Source organism: Apteryx mantelli, chromosome Z (genome assembly GCF_036417845.1).
Source record: "Apteryx mantelli isolate bAptMan1 chromosome Z, bAptMan1.hap1, whole genome shotgun sequence".
NCBI lineage: Eukaryota > Metazoa > Chordata > Aves > Apterygiformes > Apterygidae > Apteryx > Apteryx mantelli.
In genome coordinates, this window is record NC_090020.1 from 52,624,262 (window position 1) to 52,642,333 (window position 18,072).

The following is an 18,072-nucleotide window of genomic DNA, read 5'->3' on the forward strand; positions in this document are numbered from 1 at the left end:
GTTAGATGACATATCAGCTGTGTGTCATTTAGCCTTCAACATGTATCATCAAATATAGTTAAGATCTCATATCCTACATGGCATACAAAATTTAACATAAGCAACACAAACCTTCTCGCAACTCTGCCTTCCTCTTTATTCTGCTTTCCCAGTTGCAATCTATACAAGATACTTCTTTATTCTGAAATTATTCTTATAATAATTAGTAAATAGTTAATAATAAAGTCTGTCTTTATTCTTTTTTTTCAAATCCTGGCAATTTATTCAGGGCTGTGCCTCTATATTCATGTAATAATGGTCGGACAAAAGGGACTTGCTGTTTTTTCCACCAAAGAAAGCATGTTAAATCTGTTCTGTTTTTCAATACCCAGAAAGTACAGGGCTTTGATGGAAAAGAGGGGTGCATGGCTTTCCCCACCCTTAGAAAAGAACTGAAGGTAACTTCAAATCTAGTTAATGGGGAGGGGTTGGCTATCTCGGTCTCCACTCCAGAAGACTGTGAGAGCAACCAGCTCCCAACATTCCTTTCTAACCTGAATTTCTGGTGAAATGATCACAGTGAAACAGCTAATGTTGCTGATATTTAAACGACCATCATTAATCTTCAGAGCGCATGTCAGCCCTAGCTAAACAGAGCAGTTTCCAGTGGGTGATTGGGGGCTGGCTGGCACATCTCGATGCCCTGGTTCACTCTGGTGGTTCCTTACTTCCCGTGGCTCGTGCCCAAGCCCACGCTGGGCTGTGCTCAGGAATGGCCCCCACACTGGACACGGGCTCTCTGTAACCGCTTCCCAGCAGCTGCTTTCTCTTCTGCAGGGGTTGGCTGCATCCAGGATTGTCAATGCCCATAGGGTTGTGGGTGGGATTGCTTTTTAATGAAAAACAGCAATTAAAAAAATTTCATGATTTTGGTTTTTTTGAAGCTTAGAGTATCTAATTAAGTACTTCCTGAAGCTGGCTCAAGGAGTCCTAAAAACAATGTTGTTTCAGCTGTAGTATTGCCACAAATTACGTACCTTGAGAAATAGTATCCTGATTCATTATTGATATTTTGGGGAAAGAGAAGAATGGTAAACTAATCAGAATATCTACGTGCATTTAAAGTAGTCCATTCTCTGGGAGTGCTATACCAAACATAATTGCTTTATTTAGCACAGTTTCAGCTTTCAAGTATTGTGTTTAAATGTCCAGATCTCACTGAATTAAAGGAGACACTTCCTTTTTGGGGGGTCCTAGATGCTACACCCAAAATAATGGTCAATATCTGCAAAAATAGTAAAGGCATTTGTTTCTGGATTGTTGGTGTGTTACCTCAGTACATTTTGCCTGTGAATTGCCTCCACGATTATGCCTGCCACTACCATTTAGGGTATTTACTGATTATTTACCATTAGCTTTGTCAAGAAGCAGTGTCTTGGAACAGAAAACTCAGTAGGTCTTTCCCATAAACTCAAAAAAACCAAACTAATCAACCTGTAAAGTTGTTCTATGTCCCTCATTACTGGCTTCTCCTTGAATCAAAGTGTTGAGCATTGATACTGAGGTACATAACTAACGGCTTTATTGAACATGACTCCATTGCATGGGTATCTATGTGGTCTTGATTAAGCTCTCAAACTGTTGTGCCAGCATGCTCTGGGTTCAATTTAAAATTTGTGATTTTTTTTTCAAGGACAATCTCCTCAGTTGTTCCCAGGTCTACCTCCTGCACCTGGATGATAACTTTTCAGGACCTGGGTCTAAAGTAGAGCATTTTGCTCTACTTTGCCAAAAGCTTTTCATGACTTTTCCTCCTGCCCTCATCACTGGTAGAGACCATTAAGAGAAAGAACTAGCTTCAAGTTGTCAGGAGACACAAAACAGAATAAACACACTCTGCCCTTTCACCTAGCAGTTTGTAAACAGAGATTAACTTAACCGTGTGTGTTGTCTACACCTATAAACATCCTCTTGGGACATAGGTGACTCAAAATACACCCTGTCTTTGCCAAGAGGGAAAACTCTCTTTTATATATATATTTTTGATATATGTTCCTTTGATTGACACTTTGCTTTTGAGATAAAATCAACATGTCGAATTGCTACAAAACTAAATTAATTAACAGCTATTTTATAAACCACTTCACACTTCTTAGAATAATAATAAAAGAAAAGAAAGAATTTACAATTAATGAAAGCTACAAACTTAAAAAAGGTATTTATATGGAAGATATTCTTTGTCATATGACTTTTAAAAAGAAGGCTTAAAATATTATTTTCACATCATATTCAACTTACTCTGTATTTTTCATATCGGTTGAGAAAATAGGAAATCACTAGTAAGCAATTCATTACAGTTTGGCAAAAGCTGTTAGCCTCTGCTTAAGACATTCAAAAATAAGTCACATCAAAGAATGTAAAATACCATTGATTTTAAAAAACAGAGCTGCCTCAAAGGTTGAAATAATTGGTGTGTTTATATTGAGAAACTTAGACGGTATCTTGATAGCCTGGTGACTGCAGCCTCCCTTTTTGGGTCTGCATAAACAGAGAACTTCCATTTTCAGCTTTACCAACTGTGCAGCTGTCTCAGGCACCGCATTTAACCTTGCTTGTGTTTGGGCCAACTTCTCAGCTGGTGTAAATCAGCATAACTCTGTTGATATTACATGGGTACAGTGAGTAACAGCAGAGCCTTACTGCCATTCATCAGTTATAGTACATGAAACAACTGAGAGAAACTCTGTTTTGAGTGGCAACTGCATCAGTTGGGGGCCAAGGCTAACACTTTGTATGCTAAGACTGAAAATGTCTGTAAGCAAATAAATAAAACCTACTTCATAAATATGCCTTGAACCATGTACAAATGGAGACATCAGCCTTTCTGTAATCTGGGAGCTACTGAGTTACTTAGTTTTGCAGGTACAAAAGGTTTTCATATAACAACTGTTGCCAATATAGCTTTTAGGCACAAGAAAATGATTAGATTTCTTCCCCAAATCCACTAAATACAGATTCACTTCAGAAATCAAGAAGTAAATGTTGCTGATTTCTTGGCAGCATTGAGGGTACAGTACTGCCAAATCACTTACTGTACAGTGTGAGGCTGAACCAAGAGGCATAAAGAAGAACTAACAGTGCTAGTCACATGCAGCAATTAGCTATGGTAACAGAATTGTTTTTAAACTAGGATTTGGACTTCATTTAAATAAAACTTGCCTCAAATTTACATGTTACAAAGCTTTCAGCCTGAAATGGAAGTACTTAGAGTGCTCAGTCCCAGTGATTGGATTTTAATTTCAGGCAGCTAGGAAGGGCTGGATTTGGGGGAAAGAAATATTCTTTGCTTGCAGAAAACATTTTAATTCTGTAGATAAATAAAGATTCACCCTCCCCACCCCACCAAAGAAATATTCAACCATTTTTGAAAAAGCTATATTGTTAAATAGTTCTCTTCAGTCTTAAGCTGAAAACCAGCATACCTTGATTAAGAAGTGATTAATATTACTTGGTGAGAAGCTAAGCTGTCATATAACGGTCTGGAGGATCCACAAAAAGTCAGAAAGATATTACAACACAGCATGAGCTACTCTCTGATCTCCTAAATACCTGGACTGTATTTGCTTCTACAATTTCTGTCTTATCTAACCTTCTTTATGTTCACCTGTAAGTTTAAAATAAAGCCCAAATCAGTAGCATGGCTTCTAACACTAGGGATTTCGTACTTTACAGAAATTAACCACCTAAAGTACATGCATTTGCACCTTAAAATCCTTCCTGCCACTGCAGTGTGTTTCCAAGATAGTAAAGTCCAGGCAGAAATACCAGTGCAAACATATCAATTTTATAACATGTATATACAGATACATACAAGTGCATACTTGATTTTTTAAAGCCAAATATTACTAGATACCAGAGGCTATTAGTAATAGGAATAACAACAGCACCAATAATAACAATTAGCTATATTAGAGTAGCATGATGATTTATGACTATTGAGACATATCTACACCAGGTGTACTACAATTATGTTTAGCATTCATTATAATTTGACTGAAACAAGGTATCCCTATAAAGCAGATGTTTATATTGCTGTGATGCTCCCTCATGAGAAAAATGTAACAATTTAATTCAGCTGATTACTGTGATGATTTGGTGAAATCAGTGCAAATTCTGCATAGACAAGTCCTGACTGGCAAATTTTCACTGTGCAAGGTGCTTACGGTCTAAATAGCTAGGGCAGACCCAAAATGGGATGGGTAGCAGAGAGGAGCTCTGTTTGCCTCAGGTCACACAACAGGTCAGTGGCAGAATTAGTAAGAGACCCCGTTCTGCTAACTCCCAGGCTTATCCACTTGACCATGCTGCTCTTGATGGCTAAGGGAATTAATTGGCAAATTCAAACTGTGCATGGATCCCTCTAATTTGTTTTGACTTCACCAACAGAAGTCCTGACTGTATTCTCTGGGGCATATTGCATACGTTACCATACATCCAGATTGCAACTGGCTTTTGTGCAAATGTGTAGGAGCAGGGGTAATGATGATGCAGCCTCAGTACAGGAGCAGCAGGCAGATCTTGTTCCTGCTTTGGGAGACGAGAGAGAAAGCGCAGGAACTGACCCCTCTAGGCATCCCACCTGACCCGTAGGTGCAGCGCTCCAGGTGCTGCAGCAGACGCCCTCCTTTCACGCCAGCAAGCAGGGAATGCAATGTGATTCCCGAGGCCGGTGACTTCTGGGCCACTACAGCTACTCACCATCCAACAAGGTTTACATAATCTGGTCTGTAAAAGCAATTAACAAGAATAAACTCCTTGTATCCCCTGTGCTGTGAAAAAAAGAAAAGAAAAGAAAGGAAAAGAAAAGAAAAGAAAAAAGAAAAGAAAAGAATACACCCATTGAACTGTTACAGCCCTTCAGTAAGATGTAAGCTCCGAGCCGGCCAAATGAAGAACAGGCTCTTCTGTTGAATCTGCCTGAAACATTTTTCTTATATCCCAGCTGTTACAGCACCCAGTCGACGGAGCTGTGAGATGAAGAACATATGCCTGTAACACTTCATTTCAACAGGCTCACTTAGTGTCTCTTACTTTGATCTTTCACTGTATACTTCCTGTAACTGGAGTTAGTTACAGGCTGAAACAAAGCCCAGAGTTACCATAGATTTTTTTTCTAAATATTCCTTTTGTACCAGATTCTGTTACCACATACGTCAAATGAACCAGCTGAACTACAGTGTCTCTGCTAAAATGCTGCCACAATTCAAACTCTTTCTAACTATCTTTATGGCACTCAGTATTGTACTATCAAGGTAACTACTAATCAGTTGCAATTTTTTAAACTTAGTAATGCACATTTAAGTTCCCTTTTCAGCTAGTAGCAGCCCAAATAAAATGTATTTTTCATCATGAAGAGCCACACATAAAGTCTACGGCTGAGTCAGGGAGTCAATGCCTAGCCACTAATCTTTCTTCTTCATCATCTTTCATGTAAAGTAATGGATTTGCAATCCTAACCTTTGGTCTGTGTGTTTAGTATTACCTATTCAGGTAGGGCCAAATTATTTGTCCAAAAAGCAGTTCCAAAATGCTGGGATAATGCCCTCTTTTCACTACAGATAGGCAGAGAATGAGAACTCAGTGTTAAAACTGAAGTGACCTTTTCACAAATAAGTGGTTGAACTGTTATGAACTAGTTTTGCTACAATGGCAAGGAAATATGGTTAAAAACATATCAGTGAACACATAAGCCTGCAGGAGTAAGCAGTCTCTGAAAGCATTTCTTTTCCACAATCATTCATTCAGTTGTTTCCCCAGTATCATTGTTGTAGCATAACAATCAGATGAAAATAAAGGACCAACATTGCACTGTAATAAGATTATGTTTTAACAGCACTGTGTGGCACTGCATAGACTATCTTTCACTGGCATGTCAGATGCTGTGATTCCAAAGATCCTTGTTAAAGGAGAAGCAAATTTCACATATACATATCAGCAACATACAGGAATAAAACTTTAGTAGAATGCTGTGGTTTTAAAAAATTAAGTATGTAAATGTTGTGCTGCATAAGCATGAGGTACATTTTAAGCATATGGGTAGTAGAAATTGAACTAGAATTCAGTTATTCTGGATTCTTATTCCTATGCTTGTTTCATCACAATATGGAATTGCAAAGGGAGTCTTGTCATCTTCAAATTTCAGAGTGTCTCAGACTTCCTAATAGATTTGTTAGGTTACTTGATTTTTATTATTTTTGTAAGTTGAGGTGACTCTTTAGTGCTTTCCAACATCATCAGTGATCATTCCTACATAGCCAACAGCAAAAAGAAGGTCAGTTCTATTACATGTTTCCCAATTCTAAACTGCTTGTGTTTTGCAGTAGAACCCAAGAGCCCTAACTGAGTCATGGAGTTTCCTGTCATGTATAAGTAAGCAAAGAAAACCTGAAGGAGAATTCCCTGGTGAATACAAAAAAAAATTAAGGTAATTATTTAAGAGCTGCTGAGGACATTTCCTTACATCTCCTCTGATCTACAAGACAAAAAAAATTGTAAGTAGAATAATTTTAAGATATGGAATATCGTATATTTGTTATTTATGACTGAAATTGTTTAAAAATTGCATGATTCTCTTTCTTCTCTACATTTTACTGTGGCTTCTTATGTTGTAAGGTCTGTGCAGAAGGGACTGTATCCAGATTTTTTAAGCTCTGTTGGCCACCTAAAAAAGTGGACAGCAGCTAGAGGCATTTTGAAAGCACATAGCTGCCCAGCTTCTTTGGAATAGTCCGCTGAAGGCATCTTTAGGACTTTTAAAAATATCCCACACACAATCCTACTTGGATTGTTGACAACTAGAATACTGAAAAAAACATATGACACAGAATCTGAACACATTCAATAAAATGTTACAAAATAATCTATTTGGTGAAAAGATCAAATCTAAAAGACCTCTGGAATTTATTTGATGAAGTGATATTAACAGGAAGATGTTTAGTGGAGAAACAGATTCTATAAGATAAATCAAAAGCACTTTAATAAGATTATTCACTATAGAGTTAATATGTATATTAAAATAAGATTATCTTCTGGAATTTCATTTAAAATGACTATCAGTTTAAATACCCAATCTAAAGCATCTAGAAGGGGCTGTTCTCCCAGAAATCATTTGTCTTCTGAAAAAACAATTGTGGAAAAGAAAATAGTTGAAAAAGGAACAAATGAAAAAGCTTTGAATAAATGTGCCAAGCTTATGGCTTGTTTACATGTCTAACTACTAATTAGAGGTCTTAAAAAGAATGTGTAAACATAAAGTCCAGGAAAGCACCGTTGCCATAGGGTGGTGCCTTAGAGGGACTGTACATCATGCCAGGTGGAATTATGGACTGCCCCAAGGTCCACAACAGACAGAGTATTAGCTTTAAGCATGCTTTGCCTGCTTCAACTGAAATGTTGCACAGAATATTAACACTTGTCTTCTGATTAGCAGAATAGTCACAAATATTCACTTGTTGGTGAATATCATTAATTATACTAGGATCAGCTATGCTAGATCACTTCAGCAATCCTTTTATCTTTGTCCAGCAGCAACCAGCATCCCTTGTTTAGCTGGAGGATTGTAATCTCACCTCAGACCAAGGCCAAAGAAGATAGGTCATTAGATTTCTCTTTCTGTCATTTGGAAGAAGTGGAAGCAGCCAGTTGTGCTGTCTGCCCTTTCTCTGAAGGCTGATGTTCTGGGAGTCTGTGCTGGGAAAGACGGTAACAGCTGGCGACCTGCAGAGGGAAATGGATGTCTCAGACAGGGTTGGAGTAAAAGGGAAGTAGATCATTCTCATCCAGAGCAGAGATTTACTAAAATAATGCTAATAAAAATTCAGACTGAGGTATCTTATTCATGGAGCCTGCCCCCTATAATAGAATCCAAGGGGGTAAGAGAAAATTATACTAAGAAAGCCCCCAAAAGATGGAGACACCATGAACTAGGGATAGGTCCCTAGGTCCATGAGTTGGTGGAAAGCATAACAACCCACATAAGTGCTATTAGGGTCTACTTGCAGTCTGGTGCTTGAGGACAAGACAAATACAGCTCCTTACCTTCCCTAGTGGAAGAAAAAGGGAGGGAAGCACTAGAGAAAACCTCAGGTTAATTCAGCAGCCCCATGGTTACAAGAAGCTTACAATTTTGAAAATATTTTTCAAATGTAATCATGTTGAGGTAAAACATCTTTTTAAAAATACTACTCAACAATGAAATGTTTCTGTCCTCTTCAAACTGTTAGGCCTGAAATCCTGCCAACAATACCCTTTGCAGCTGTTTATATTGGTTCAGTTCCCTTCCTGTTATCTATTTATTTGTTCTGTGCTTGTTAGCATTTTGTGCTAGTTCTAATTTCCTCTTCCTATCCAATCTATGCAGTTGATTCAGTTCAACTGTCAGATTCCTCCTTTTTTGTGTTGCTTTTTCACTTTTTTTCATCTGAAGGTTCACATATTGCGTTAACTCCTCTTTAATTTACGAAAAAAACCCACATATATGCGTGTGTGTTAAATACTTACAGTAAACATTATGTTTGTTTGAAAAACAAGGCACTGTTTTTTACTTTCCTATTAATGCATGAAGAGTCTTTGGGATTGCAATTCCCATTAGTAGTAAAGGGAACTTCATATGTAAATCCCTGTTTTACTTATAGCTCCATTTATTTATTCTGTCCCTGTCATAAAACCAAATGATCACATTGAACATTAAATATGTTGTAGATTTTACGAATAGAAAATAGATTTGTCTGTCATATTTTTACATTCAATACTAGGATCAAAATAGCTGACATTTAAAACCCATCAACGTGTACATAGAGATATTCCAATATTCTAACTCTATTCTTACTCAGGCAAAACTAGAATGGAGTTCAATAAGAGCTCAGCCTAAAATAAATAGCATAAATCAGGTTAAGGAATCCAGGATTTGTCAATGTATTTTTAATATATTGAGTATTATGGAAAATTCCATTGGTTCATACTGACTCCATAAACAATGCTCACATATTCACAAATTTTCTCAGACAAAAGGAAATAGTACACAAAAGGGGTTAATTATGCAAGAGTGACCTCAGTGCTCATATCTACAGTTATTACATGCTGGCACACTGTGACCAAACTCTCTAGCTCCATTCACCAAGAGCATGATCCAAAGCTCACAGAAATCAATGGTAGTAACTCAACTGAATGGAGTGAACTTCAGATCCAGCACAAAAGGAATTGAAATAAAATGTGGCTTAAAAGACTGTAAGGAGGTTTTGCCAAATGGCTGCTCCTGCACTGAAAAAGCATGAGCTGGTTTTGGCGATGGAAGTGCTTCAGTAGCAGAACAGAATTAGTGCTTTGTTTTTCAGGCAAAGTCATTTATAAAAGTAATAACTATTGTCAATATTTAACACTTAGGTATGAGTGGCTTTATAAATTAAAAAGGAGGTAAAGCAATACGTGAACTTTGTGATGAAAGAGGTTCTACTTTTAAATGCATATTGTAAAGTCTCAAATAGGCAATGTGAGCTTACTCACCCCCTGCATTTTATTATGAAAGGACATATGAAGCACAAATGTTCATGCGCTTTGATTATCTAGCAAGACAAACTTTACAGAGCTCCATCTTAGAGTATGCCATAAGAACAGTTCGTAACTCACCAGAAAATTTCATAAAAATTGGACTGGCCAGAAATGTGTTGTAAGCCACAGTGTATAATAGTACTGGTGCACTGATACGATTAATGGCTGTCCTCAAGTGAGTCTTGAATCCCTAAATAATCACTATTTCTTTAAAGTCAGTGGATACCCCTAAAACTTTCTCAGACTCTAAAGAAATGGCTCCTGTATGTACTCAAAACAATAGTAAATGGTTGGTGAAGGCACAGACTAGGACAGAAGTAAGCAAAGTGACTGAAAGTCAGAGTCTGGGGCTCTGCTTTTGCAATCCTAAAGGATGCCAGACCAAAAAGATGCCAGGCAGTCTAAAAAACAAGAGCAAGACCCTGAAAAGAAGTTAAAAGATGTCCCTTCTTGGGCATACATGACACTGGAGTCTCATATATGAAGTTCTGAGCTGAGAAACTGCCCCTTGATGCTCATTACTCACGTGTAAAGAGGACTTCTGGACATATTTTGTAAATAAACAGGATTTCACTAAGAAAGATACCTGACTCAGAGCATCCACTTTTAATTATTTATTTTAATGATTTACTTAGATAGTAATTACGCGCATTATCCTGCACTCTGCATTGTGTGTGTTTATTCTGCTGTTAGCAAGCCAGACCAGCAAAGTGAAACACTTCATGTTAAGGCACTGTCAGTGGTGTGTGATGCAAAAGCTACATTCTACTGCTTTCTGGAGGGAGTAAGCATACAGTTGATGCTCATCTTATCTCTTTGAAAAGCCAAATTAAATTGCTTGCAAAGAAAATGAAATGTGGCATTAGGATCCAGGCTTGGGTAAGCTCTTACCAAAATGATTGTTCATGGTTCAGCTCACAATAAAAAAGGCAGAAGCTGGTATTATTACTGCAAATGCTGGGGAACAGCCAGGTCGAGAGTTTGATAGAGAGCTGATGTCAGCTCGCCACTGAAGTTTTGTGTGATGTTCTGTACTGTCTTCTCAGCTGCTTGTGGGATGAACATAAGAGCATAAGAGCTTTCTGGAGCAGCCAGAATTAAAAGTGTATAATCTTGGAGAGAGATACCACCTTGGTCCAGCTTGGCTCTTGGGAGCCAGGCTGACTGACATCCTTAGAGAGCCAGGAATTCTTACATTCCTTGAGGTCAGTAACAATTTTTCTTTTCTTTTCTTTTCTTTTCTTTTCTTTTCTTTTCTTTTCTTTTCTTTTCTTTTCTTTTCTTTTCTTTTCTTTTCTCTTTTCTTTTCTTTTCTTTTCTTTTCTTTTCTTTTCTTTTTCTCTTCTCTTCTCTTCTCTTTTCTCTTCTTTTTTCTTTTTTTTTCTTTTTTTCTTTTCTTTTTTCTTTTCTTTTTTCCAAGTTGTTCTTTTTCCAAGTGCACCTTATTTTTCTTGAAGAGTGCAGAGGTGTGCTGCTTAAGTCACAGTAGACTTACTGATACTGGAGTGTGGGGATGTCTGCTCTTGAGTAGCTCAACCAGGCTGAAATTCTTTGCAAGCACTGTAGTGCTGTATGCCAATAATACCTTGCATGTGTCATCAGTCTTCTTTAAATGGGACATCTTGACAGAGCATTTATTTCAAGGAAAATCTGTCCAGGGTATGGAGGACTGTGAAAGAGTGCATCATGACATAAACCATTTATTGCATATGTGCTTAGAGGAGCTGATATGTTTAAGTAGGGGAATAGGTTTATGATTCATTTCAAAAGATATAGTGAGTCCTCTGATGAAACTGTGAAAATATCTAAATGCTTAAATCAGAGCAGGATTATGTAGTTGTGAATAACTCTGTCCATACTGGACAGTTATCAAGATTCATGCTGAGAGTTACCTTTTCTACCCTATATCTAGCACAGAATAACCTTTGTCCTTTAAAATGGACCATAAGTCAAAGCAATTGGGTTAAAAAAAGATGCCATCTTTTCTAATGCATGTTTTCTCACATTCAGAATGGATCCTACCTCTTCAAATATTTGTAAAGCTTTGAGCAGACAATCATCATGGGTCTTGATTGCATGCTATTAAAAATGAGACCATTTTACCATCTGATGATGGTCCTACTGTTCCAGGCCCACCAAATTCTAGGTCATCTTCTCCTCTGAAATATTAGGATATCTCAAACAGGAGGCTTTTGAATCTGTCTCTCCCAAATGGAGTAATGAACAGAGTTCACCTACCTGAAGGTGTAGTACCTCCCAAAACACAACAAGACATTACTTCATCACCTTGCTGTGTATTTGCATTTGTGTATTTGTATTTGGTGTGGAGAAGTACTCATTTCACAGACTTGTGGAGCTCCAGCAGCTTGATACATATGGAAGTGCATCCAAGAGGCTTAATCCTACTAACTGGGGATGCTCCAGTGACAGGCTTATCACCTGAATCAATAGCTCCTTTGCAAAACTCATTTTGGCATCTTTCATTAGAGAAGGTAGCCTCAGGCATGATGAGTACAAAGCTCTGAGCACCTTTTTTCAGTTTAACCAGATAGGGTTCCTTCTGTTTTCTTAGTCTGTTGCGCAGTCTTGTGAATACTTGAATGATGTTAATTTGTCCTCATTCAAGATTTGAAACTGATCTATTTCTTCACTTTCCTTATAGGTTAACATTAGGCTTCAGAATCTTTTACATAAATGTCTATGCTATGCAGGCAGTGATGCTTCTTATGATGGCTGTGCACTATTAGCAGCATATTCATCACACAATGCCTAGAGATGGACAGAGACACTTAAGCCTACAGCCACACAGGTTTCTTCAAAGATCTTCTAGATCTCTAACTGCTTTTGTTTTCAGGGCTTCCTCTGCAGTGCCATAACTGCTCATGTGCATTGTTTTTTCCTTCTCGTGTAATGGTTAGGGGCAATGTATGGGATTTGGTAGGTATATGCGCATTCTACTCTTAGCAATGCAGTTAAAAGTAAAACAGTTTCTGCAAAGGCAGGAAAAAACTCGTGCCATCCAATATTATTGTAACCTGTACTCCAGTACTCGCTGGTGTCACTGAATTCTTAGGCACACTTCTCCTACTGAGGGTAACATTCTGTAAAGGCCTTAATTGGTTAACAGTGGACCAAAGGAACAACTATATGAAGTTATAAAGGAAAAAAAGTTGAGCATATTCTTTAGCACATGTTTCTGGTATGAGTATAAAACTGTTTCTGAAGCTGAAATGTGTGACTGATGAGCAATGCTATCTTTGTCCGTTTGCTTGTGTAACTGAGTTTTGCAGTGTAATATTTTTCATTTCCACTCTATAACAGCATTCTAGAGTTATAGATAAGGTAGACAAAATACAAATAGAGAGTACAGAGATATAAACCATATAAAGAACTTAATATTCAAGTCATTTATGTGTACATTCCAAGAGGTAGGACTACATAGTTTTCTCTGACATGCAAAGCCATGTGAATGTTGTATACTGAATAGAACTGAAACAGTGTACTGAGTTTTCTGGTCACATAAAAAATATGCAGTATATTTTCAATCAAGAAATAGAATCGGTGACAACTTCTTGACACAGGTGGTGGAGGAGCCAACAAGGAGAGGTGTGCTGCTGGACCTCGTACTAACAAACAAAGAAGGACTGGTGGAAGATGTGAAGGTCGGGGGCTGCCTTGGCTGCAGTGATCATGAGATGGTGGAGTTCAGGATCCTGCGAGAGGGCAGCAGGGCACCAAGTAGGATCGCAACCCTGGACTTCAGGAGAGCAAACTTTGGCCCCTTCAGGGACCTACTTGGAGGAATCCCATGGGTGAGGGCCCTAGAAGGAAGGAGTGTTCAAGAGAGCTAGTTAATATTCAAACATCACTTCCTCCAGGCTCAAGAGCGGTGCATCCCTATGAGTAGGAAGTCAAGCAAAGGAGGCAGGAGACCTGCATGGATGAGCAAGGAGCTCCTGGCAAAACTCAACCAGAAGAAGGAAGTATACAGAAAGTGGAAAGGGGGACAGGCCACTTGGGAGGAACATAGGAACGTTGTCAGAGTATGCAGGGATGCGACGAGGAAGGCTAAGGCCCGTTTGGAATTAAATCTGGCAAGGCATGTCAAGGACAGCAAGAAGGGCTTCTTCAAATACATCAGCAGCAAGAGGAAGACTAGGGAAAATGTGGGCCCTTTGCTGAATGGGGTGGGTGCCCTGGTGACAAAGGATACAGAGAAGGCAGAGTTACTGAATGCCTTCTTTGCTTCAGTCTTTACTGCTCAGGCCAGCCCTCAGGAACCCCAGACCCTGGAGGCAAGAGAGAAAGTCTGGAGAGAGGAAGACTTTCCCTTGGTGGAGGAGGATTGGGTTAGAGATCATTTAAGCAAACTTGACACCCACAAATCCATGGGCCCTGATGGGATGCACCCACGAGTGCTGAGGGAGCTGGCGGATGTCATTGCTAAGCCACTCTCCATCATCTTTGAAAGGTCATGGAGGACAGGAGAGGTGCCTGAGGACTGGAAGAAAGCCAATGTCACCCCAGTCTTCAAAAAGGGCAAGAAGGAGGACCCAGGGAACTACAGGCCAGTCAGCCTCACCTCCGTCCCTGGAAAGGTGATGGAGCAGCTCACCCTGGAAGCCATCTCCAAGCATGTGGAGGAAAAGAAGGTGATCAGGAGTAGTCAGCATGGCTTCACCAAGGGGAAATCATGCCTAACCAATCTGATAGCCTTCTCTGATGGAATGACTGGCTGGGTAGATGAGGGGAGAGCAGTGGATGTTGTCTACCTAGACTTCAGCAAGGCTTTTGACACTGTCTCCCATAGCATCCTCATAGACAAGCTCAGGAAGTGTGGGTTAGATGAGTGGACAGTGAGGTGGATTGAGAACTGGCTGAATGGCAGAGCTCAGAGAGTTGTGATCAGTGGCACAGAGTCTAGTTGGAGGCCTGTAGCTAGCGGTGTCCCCCAGGGGTCAGTCCTGGGTCCAGTCTTGTTCAACTTCATCAATGACCTGGATGAAGGCACAGAGTGCACCCTCAGCAAGTTTGCTGACGATACCAAACTGGGAGGAGTGGCTGATACACCAGAGGGCTGTGCTGCCATTCAAAGAGACTTGGACAGGTTGGAGAGGTGGGCAGAGAGGAACCTCATGGAGTTCAACAAAGGGAAGTGCAGGGTCCTGCACCTGGGGAGGAACAACCCCATGCACCAGTACAGGTTGGGGGTTGACCTGCTGGAAAGCAGCTCTGCCGAGAAGGACCTGGGAGTGCTGGTGGACACCAAGTTAAGCATGAGGCAGCAATGTGCCCTTGTGGCCAAGAAGGCCAATGGTATGCTGGGGTGCATCAGGAAGAGTGTTGCCAGCAGGTCGAGGGAGGTGATTCTCCCCCTCTACTCAGCCCTGGTGAGGCCACCTCTGGAGTACTGCGTCCAGTTCTGGGCTCCCCAGTACAAGAGGGATGTGGCACTACTGGAGCAAGTCCAGCGAAGGGCCACAAAGATGATTAGGGGACTGGAGCATCTCTCTTATGAGGAAAGGCTGAGAGAGCTTGGCCTGTTTAGCTTGGAGAAGAGAAGGCTGAGAGGAGATCTTATCAACGTGTACAAGTATCTGAAGGGAGGGTGTCGAGAGGATGGGACCAGACTCTTTTCAGTGGTGCCGAGCGACAGGACGCGAGGCAATGGGCACAAACTGAAACACAGACACTTCCATCTGAACATGAGGAAAAACTTTTTCACTGTGAGGGTGACAGAGCACTGGAACAGGTTGCCCCGAGAGGTTGTGGAGTCTCCTTCTCTGGAGATATTCAAAACGTGCCTGGATGCAATCCTGTGCAACGTGCTCTAGGTGACCCTGCTTGAGCAGGGGGGTTGGACTAGATGATCTCCAGAGGTCTCTTCCAACCTCAGCGATTCTGTGATTCTGTGATTCTGTGAATGATGACATTTATTGTATTTGCATTTTACCTGTACAGACACAAAACTGGACTGCTTACAAGCAATAACTACTACAAATCTTTCCCTTTGAAATCTCAAGGAAACATGTGTAATTCTGTCTTTAAAATGCAAACACTAATAAATAATGAAAAATTTTGGTAATAATGACCTAATTTATCCATTTAAGGAAACCATTATAAATGTAAACAATAGTGCAATTCAACATTTATGAAGTCCTTGTTTTCTCTTCCTATGGAATTTATTTAACAGACATCACTAGAACCATCCATTATTTATCTTCTTTTAAAATTTAATGAATACGGATATGAAAATTGTTAAAAATTGAAATACAGAAAATGTCTCATTATCTCATTGATGAATCTGGCCTGCGAGTTCAAATCCACAAGTGAAAAAGAGTTTGCCAGTCTCAGCTACAGAATATTTGTCTACTGCAGAGTTTGAAGAATTAATTCTTCACGGCTAGCAGAGAGATGTGTTAAATAAGTAATGTATTTCAAAGTCAAGACTATGAAATGTATTAATTGTGAGAAGAAAATTAGTTTAAAAAAGGAGTCAACTTGAACCCTTGCTTAAAATTCCATTCAAAATGAATTAAAAATGAACTAAAAAAAGTGAGGCACTTTATCTATACATTACTGTGTGCTTTTATGCTTCATTGCTTATGTAGACTTGGTGAGGCAATATAAAAACAGCTTTTTTTAAAAAACCCCAACAGCCCTTATTTCTGATGTGATCAGAACTGGGATTTGCCAAATAGAGCCTTCTAAGATTTGCTGGTAGATTTCAAGAGCAAAAAATTCAGATAATCTTTGGAGAAGTAATTACACAACAGGTTTGCTTTTTGAACCAATCTTTGACAGAATTTTGTGAGGACACTCACTGCAGATAAACTATATTTGGCTGGTCAATGCACCATTTCAAGACAAATTTAAGCTCCAGTGTTCCAGTAACTCTTTCCAAAATATGTTAGGAGAGAAACTAATAAAAAAATCAGAGTGAATTTTTACCTCTGTCATAATTGGACCTGGTGACAGGATATTTTTCTCCTGCAAGAGACTTGGTGTTTTCCAGTATCTGTGGCAATCTGCATTCCATTTTTCATAAACATTCTGTATGAGTAGTCTTACAACTTTGGATGGTCTCAGATCACAGGAGGGAAATGAAGCATAGGAAGTTGTGAGAGGCTCCAATCACTGCATCTGAGAATGAAGAAATATAGACAATTGTAGAAGAATTAAAATTACTCAAATAAGAAAGTACTGAAAAATAAAAGGCACTGTACAACTTACAGTTCTTGCCAGAAAACCATCTATCAGGAGACTACTAAAGAGGTATCATTTGGGGAAGTTTGCCAATGGGATCTGATGATATGCCAAAACAGGTGTCTTAACATTAGGAGAAAAGATAAAAGCTCAGACACTTCAATAGTTTTCATCACTGGAAGTGGAGGAACAAGACTGCACTCCAGAGAGAGGGAACTCTCCTTCTTCCCCTTTGGCAGAAGGACACACTAAGAACTGAAAGCTGAATTCTTTAGGTATTGTAATCAATATGAAATCAGTTCGGAAGAACATCCAGCCCCAAACCACTGTCTTTGGAAGAGCTGTTATTGGGGTGCTAAAAGGATAATTTTAGGGCCTACAGTTATTGAACTTACCCCTGCAAAAGCTACAAAACATTATCCAGCAAGTTCTTTCTTTCTTGTGATTGTATTAAACAACTCCCAGGTTTACAACACAGAGTATTACTTCAGGCGCACTGCTTAAAAGCTTGCTTGCCCAGACTGCCAGGTGGCTGCGTCGCGTGGCTTGGTCTGTGTCCTGGTCTTCCAGCCTGGATCAGCACACCACGACTCCCTCTGCTCCGCACATCCAAGTTTCTGTCCTTTGGAAACCTGAATGTATGAGTAGATGGGGGTTGCAAGGAGTATGGTGCGCACCTGAATCCTGTCACAGCACAGAGCTGGTGCGCAGCCAGGTAGTGCTACCAGACCTGGGAGGCACTTTTGGCTCCCCACAGGGTAGATTGTTCTTGTGTGTCTCCATTCGCAGAATTCTGATAATATTTTCCTACCTGTGTGCTAAGATATTTTCACAAACACTTGTGAGGCCCACATATACTACAGGAATAGGTCTTAAAAGTAGACAAAAGGCAGAGACAAAAGGCAGATTTACAAGTTGCTCATCAAAGAAAGCATTGAAAACTTTTTGACTTCTCTATATTGTTCTTTTCTTCCTTGTACAAGAGTAATTTTTAGCAGCGTGAATTAGAAAAAGTCTTAGCTGTAAGAATCTGAAATGATTTGGCAATAATTTGTTTAATTGCAGAATAGGCTACATAGTCTAAAATAATTGGCTATCCACTGAGTCCACTAAAGTGAAGTAATTCACATAATGAGATAAATACACTAGGACAAATTCAGGGTAGATCTTGCACTACAGAAGCCTCTATGCTCCTTCCACCCCTATGTTGGAAGGAATGTTTGTCAATACAGGACTGTGTCCATGAAAAAAGTATATTACAGCTCTTTCAGTGAGTTAAGG

At 39.5% G+C, this 18,072-nt stretch overlaps 1 long non-coding RNA gene across 1 annotated transcript; it reads right to left on the reverse strand.

The window, feature by feature from the left end:
* Positions 1-3,959: 3,959 nt before the first annotated feature.
* LOC136995396 (uncharacterized) lies at positions 3,960-16,608 on the reverse strand. Its single transcript, XR_010886974.1, has 3 exons — positions 16,537-16,608; positions 7,608-7,755; positions 3,960-4,764 (listed from the first exon to the last, which is right to left on the reverse strand). It is a non-coding gene; the product is annotated as an uncharacterized lncRNA (long non-coding RNA).
* Between the last annotated feature and the right edge of the window lie 1,464 nt (positions 16,609-18,072).